Consider the following 6,589-nt stretch of genomic DNA (forward strand, 5'->3'; position numbering starts at 1 on the left):
AGGATTATTTGCCACCCTTACTTGCCGTCGTAAACTATTAAAAAAACTATGTCATTGGAGACAGATAACTACCATCTCAAATAAGAAAGTTGTTTATCATATGAGACAGATTTTTACTGTCCTTAATAGTTTCCTCCTTATAGAGACAGATAACTGCCGTCCCAAATAAGAAAGATGTTTATCATTTGAGACAGATTTTTATTGTCTTTAATAGTTTCCTCATTATAGAGACAGATTACTTCCGTCTCAATTAGTAAAAGCTTTTTTTAAATACTTTATCATTTGGGACAAATTTTTTCTGTCTTGAATAATGTCCACCTTATAAAGACATATAATTTCCGTTGCAATTAAGAAAAGCTTTATGCTTTTAGAGACGGAAAAAATCCGTCTCTAAAAATCATGTAGAAAAAAAAAATTCATTTTGCTGGCATGCATAATATAGTGACCCTGTTCTTACACATTACTAGATCTAACCAAACAACAGTTAATAATTATATCATCCAAAAGTATTAACATGAAAGAAATCCATACAAAGACTTAATATTTACATAATCATCAAATAAAACTAATATTTCAGAGAAATTATTCTAAACATACAATCCAAGTGGTTGTCTATGCCCAATCCACTTGGATTGTAGCTCCCCTTGGCAGCAACCTCTTTCCTCCAAACTTTTGTATTGGTTCGTTGCTCTTACCTACGCTGCAAATTGGAACATTTTCACAAATAACTAGCTAATATTTTTGTCATGGTTATTTATGGTGAAGGATGAATAGAATGCTGTTTGCAAACCATCAAATCACCTGATGTGTAATTTGGTTTGAAACTAGAACTATGAGCTCCATTATGGACTGCACCAAAGATAAAAGTTATGTTAGTATTTAAAATAAGTATTTTTGAAAGAGTACAACAGGATGAACTATATGTTTAACCTTCTTTAGTTCTTCACGACTTTGCCTTTCGAAAGGACCTACTGAAAACAAAATGATTCAAACTGATCAAGCACAACACCAGTTGCTGGAAATTCTACTTGACAAAATGGCAAAAGAAAAACCCAAGATATATTAAGTATTAAGTAAATGGAAGAGGGAAGTATAATTTTAAATTTAAATAATCAAAGCAACTGTTCCATATGAAAGTTCAGGCAGAAACGGGTTAACGACAAATTGTAGAAAAAAAATAGATAGTCATAATGTCTTCAAAATCAAATATTTCAATTCAAAATTGGATAGTAAACCTGCACCATGACCCACAACAGAATTACACGTGGTGCCCTATGTGTTTACAAAGGTTCTTCATCCATTTAAAAAAAAAATCTAGCAACATAAGATATAAGAAGTTGAACTGTTTTATGAAGTTATTGGATATGAGCCTTATTAAAGAAAATATTAAAAATGAAATGAGAATAGCAAAAACCCTGATAGTTGGTACTGAATCTGGGTAATGTCAAGAAAAAAAAAACAAAAAATAAAAAATTGTAAACAACATTCAAGTAGCCAATGGAAAGCTCCAAAACGCGATAATAGAAGGAGAGAATCAAAAGGTGATAAAAGTAGAGAATAACACACCATTGCAAGCAAAGTCTTAAGAGGGGAAAGAAAAAGTAAAGAAGAATGAATGAAAGAAAGGATAAATGATTTCAAGGCAATAAATCAATAAGAAACCACATTAGCTTACAATTATTCAATAGGGAACTTTGACACCTCTAAGATGAAGACTCATAGCAACATACGACTCCAACATGACATGCACTCTCCTTGAGTTGAACCATTCATGTAAAGCTAGATTACTTCTTAGGAAGTTCTATTAACATAAATAACAACTCCACTCTTAGCGAGCATAGGTATATTAGCAAGGTATTAGAGAAAAGAGTTTCACCATCATTAATTACATGGTTGAGATGAGACAACCAAATCATTTGCATGGAATGAAATAAGAAGCTGTACTCTATATCCAAAGAATTCCTTCATCCTAACTATTGTACCCATCAACTTACTCTCGATCAACTATATATCACTCAACAAAGGAGTTAATTAGAGAGAGAGAGAGAGAGAGAGAGAGAGAGAGAGAGAGAATTTTAAAATCCATCCCTTGATCAAAATTACAGTTGATGCAGAGTTTTAAGAATCGGATTCAGCCATGACCAATCCAGATTCTCCCCGATCCAATTCAAGCCAATCCTTTACTGGAAAACCTTGGATACCTGGAAAATGACAATCCAAGGCCTATCCAAATCAGAATCTGCCATGACTGACCATCTAGGTTTTTAAACCTGGGTTAAAGGAAACACTCTTCCCCCATCCCCCCCAAAAATAAATAATAAAGTATCCAATATTATTGAGAATGATTAGGGCCTTATTGTCTATACCTGAAGATCCAAATGCACGTGGGGCATTTGTAATGGGGCAAAGAAAGATACATGGATTTGGATTCATACTTGATAAAAGGAGAGAAGAAACATATAAGTTTAAACTAATTTGCATGACATTATTCATTTGAAACATTTGTTTGTATATATGTCCAATCCATCTTCCCCCCTCCCCACCTTTCCGTACAAAGTGACGAGATCATCAATCAAAGCAAAAGGATATACTGCTAATAGTACCTGGATGACTTCGCATCTTTATACTGTCATTGTCGTATTCATTAGCATCAACACTGGCTCCAAATGACTACCTACAACATTTTTGTAAGCCTGCCCTATTGGATGAACCAAGTACTATGCCCCATAAGACTCTTCCTGCTATAGAAAAAAATTTCATGTCAATCATAGAGGAGGATAAAAATCAGCATTCCCCTAATGTAAGATAAGGACATTGATAATCTGATACAGATCACAAAGATAGCTACTCTAAAAAGTACTAAAGAAGAAGCAAGAAAACATTGAGTCAACAACTCACGAGTTAACTCAGTTTAAGGGTGATCTGGGTCATCACCTACAAAACCATAATTGATGGACTTGTTTAGGAATAGTTTTCTCTAACTTTATTGCATGTTTATCCATTCCTTTGTAAAAGCTGAGTTTTTATTTTTATTGGCCTTTGCTACTTCTATATTATAATTTAAGGGCTAATTAACCCTCTCCCATCGATTTTTACTATGTAGAAAGTATGCCATTACTGCTCAATACTCTATGAGAGTCAGATTAATGGTTGTGGGATGTAGTTGCTGCCTGATGGGATGCTATGTGGGTCAGTGGGATGCTAATCAAGGCTAGGGTGTGAATCTCAAGTCATATTGTTCTTGTATCTTCACCTTCACTGTTTAATTCCTGCAACAAGTTAGTTCTTAACCTAAGTTCATGTGCATGCTATAAATCTGAAACCTTCATTTTCTTACCTGTTACTATTGACAGTTTAATTCTGATTTCATATTGTTCAATCAGGTTCTACCCTACAATTGTATGATTTCAAATTTTGAATCTGATCTCTTAGCATCTGATTCCTATTGTTACTAGGCTTGCTGGTCTTCTTACTTTTATTCTCTGTTTTCTAGTTTCCATCAATAAATTTTGTTTTCCATAATATCTCAGATTACTCTTCAATCCTATTCTATATTCTATTAACTGTCGCTACTGCATCTGAGTGAGTTTATTTACTGATCAGAAATCACTTAGTTAATTACTAACATCAATTCTTGTTTTTAGAAGTCCTATTTCAAGCAGGATTCTTCTGAAACTCGAGATCAGACCCTTGGTTCAAGTTCAACTTTTAAAATTTTATTCCTATATTTGATTCAAATATGAGATGCAGATTACTGTTTATCACTTATTCTTAATTCTGGTCAATATTCATTCATTGGGCTTCTGGTTTTCAAATGAGTTTCTGAACCTAATCTTTAGGCTTCTAGAAACCCATCTTAATTATAACAACAAAAGAAATATGAACTCATATCTATCAATTTCTGGATTAAAGTCCACGTTATCTCAAATCCTCAACGTATCTTGTAAGTTTAAGCTCGAAAGTATTACACCAATCTTCATCCATTTCCCTTTTAATTGGACATAATCATATCTGTTCAATCAAATCCTATGTAAGAGTTAACACAGAGAAGGCAAAATTCAATGGAAGACTTACAGTGTCTGCAACTCAGAGAGGAATTGTATGTTTCCTGAAAACTGACCTTTCATACCACTGCTTAATATTGTTCTGATATAGAAATTGAAGAAGGGGAAGAGAAGTATCAAGAATTTTCACAAAAGTTGAAATCAAAGTATCTAGATAGAAAAATAATAAATTTAGTAATGACTTACATGGAGAACACTCGAGAACTAGAACACTTAATCCCATCCCAACCATCCCCACAAGGATCTGAACACACCCAATTAGTTGGTTTATTCTGCCAATCAAAGTTGAGGGTAGACAGAGCATCACCTGCATCAGGAAATTAAAGATATTGGAACTAATCTGATGTCTTTATTAAGATGAAATTAACCAGTGGAACAAGACCTTACCATCCTCAGAATTTGTCACAGCTGCTATAGATGTAATTTGAAAGAGAGAAACTAGTAGCCAAGCGTAGTAGATACTTTGAAGATCCATAGCTGATAAAAAACCCAGCTAGCTATCGAAGCATAGGAAACTACTACTCTTTTGTTATCAATGAAGCCCAACTAATACATTTCTAAACTACTATTCCCTGGCACCCACTGGACTTTGAGAAATCGTTTGGTGTTGAAGGCAACAAAGAAAAAGAAATAAAAGGGGGGAGGGGGGGTTTACTCTTACCTATTATGGACGTCGGTAAATGTTCTGTGCTATAATAACTTTGAGCAACAGTAGCATCTTCTCTTTTAGAGCAGCAGCAACAATGATTGTGTTTAACTAAATCAATAGCAGGAATATATGCCAGGTCTTCAATCCAAGCATCAGCAGCACTGCAGCGCACATTGTTGATTGTCGCCTGGGACTTGCAGCGGTGACTGACGTAGTTGGATGGGCTAAGAACAACAAAGTATAAGGAATCCTTTTCCTAAAATTCAGCAGATCCTCACTCCTCACTCGATCAGATCCTCTATCTTCAGCACTGTGTTCATGAGAAACCGATAACAAAGCTCCGATGACCAGCCGTCAGTCGTCCGTCATTGGGAGAGAAGAAGAGAGGAAGTAAGAGAATGGTTTGGCAAGTTAGGGTTGAAGTTTGAAATGAAGGATTGTGATTTGGGAATGGGCTGAAACTAACAAAGGTCCTCACTCCTCACTCCTCACTCCACACTTCTCACTCAATATATGCTCGTTCTCTGCTCTTTTTGAAATCCCCAAACTTATTTCTAGTTCCCGTGCGCGCAACAGGATTTAAAATAATAAAATTAGTTGCCGACTTCTATTTTTAAATCGGACAACATAAAAACAAGGATGTGTGTTTGAAATCCCAATTTTTCGGACGGTAGAAATTCTGTCTCAAATATATTTAATAAGAGACAGAAAAAAATCGTCTCATATATTAAATTTATTCTGGAAATAGATAGGAAAATATACCTTCCCAAATTTTTGGGACAACAATATGTCCGTCTCCAATAAGGGGTTACAAATTTTAGATTTCCCAAACGTTTTTTTATTTTAAATCTAATTACACACTCTCCAAAAAAATGGGTTCTGAATACTATCCCTACTTACTGCCTTACAATTCAACCAACTTGGCACAATGCTCTTCACATTGTCTTTTAAATGGTTGAGTTATATCATGTCATATTAGATGTCCAGGGTACTTGACATATTAGATGTTCCAACAGACATAACAAAACATGGGACATGTTAACCTAATAAGGCTCTTCAAAATACCTCATGAATTCTAGTTATGAATGAAGACTTTGGAGCTCTTCTTATAGGCATGTGGACATTCAGTTATCCGTGACTAATGTAAATGGATGATTCTAACGGATTTAACGGATCATCCATTTTGCTGCTACCCTGGTTCCATAAGTGTTCACAACCTATGTAATGGCATAATTCACTTCTTCATGGCCAAAAATACCCTCTTAAGTATTAGTATTATCTGAACAATTTGTAGCAAAAAAAAATGGAATAATTAATGTATTGTTGTGCTTAATAAACCTGGATAGCAGCAAAATTCAATCCCTAATCAACAACCTCACATCAACATATTATTCCTATCATAGAATTTTAGAAAAGTAGTTAGAGTACTATAAGTGAGCATTCTGTAGATCATTATGTAGAATAAGATCAATATATAGATTGAAGAGGATGACTTTCACTACATAAGAAAGACATAAATGCATAGTTATAACAGGATTCTCATAGACCTGAAATATTTAATTTGGCGTCCATTCTGTTAACAATGTATCAACATCTACAGCTTGATATAGAAAATATCTCAGTCATAACTGTTGTACCAAAAAATCAGTCCCATATGTTTTAGAGATTTGTCACCCAAAAAAGACCAAAAGCACCCAACTATGCTGTTTCAAAGGCATCTGTGGAACATCTCCAGTTTCATCTGGGAAATCCCCCTCAATTTTCCTAATATATCGAAGACTAGATTTAACATTTTCATCATCTATATACACAATTTTAGCTTTTCTATCATCAAAAAATTTCAAAACAAAAGATATTTGGCCCAAGAGTTAAGACC

At 34.4% G+C, this 6,589-nt stretch overlaps 1 long non-coding RNA gene across 6 annotated transcripts in view; it reads right to left on the reverse strand.

Annotated features, from left to right (window-relative positions):
- Window positions 1-470: 470 nt before the first annotated feature.
- LOC122080723 overlaps window positions 471-6,589 on the reverse strand; it is an 8,146-nt gene continuing 2,027 nt past the window's right edge. Inside the window, exons 1-6 of one of the 6 annotated variants that reach the window (XR_006140884.1) lie at window positions 4,251-4,324; window positions 4,075-4,146; window positions 2,604-2,741; window positions 931-971; window positions 802-849; window positions 471-700 (exon numbers count right to left, since the gene is read on the reverse strand). This is a non-coding gene — a long non-coding RNA (uncharacterized LOC122080723). Of the gene's footprint in view, window positions 972-2,603; window positions 2,742-4,074; window positions 4,147-4,250; window positions 4,325-6,589 lie in introns of those variants that run through there. The other 5 variants (XR_006140881.1, XR_006140883.1, XR_006140880.1 and 2 more) reach the window with 5 other exon arrangements.

Source organism: Macadamia integrifolia, chromosome 6 (assembly GCF_013358625.1).
Source record: "Macadamia integrifolia cultivar HAES 741 chromosome 6, SCU_Mint_v3, whole genome shotgun sequence".
Classification (NCBI taxonomy): domain Eukaryota; kingdom Viridiplantae; phylum Streptophyta; class Magnoliopsida; order Proteales; family Proteaceae; genus Macadamia; species Macadamia integrifolia.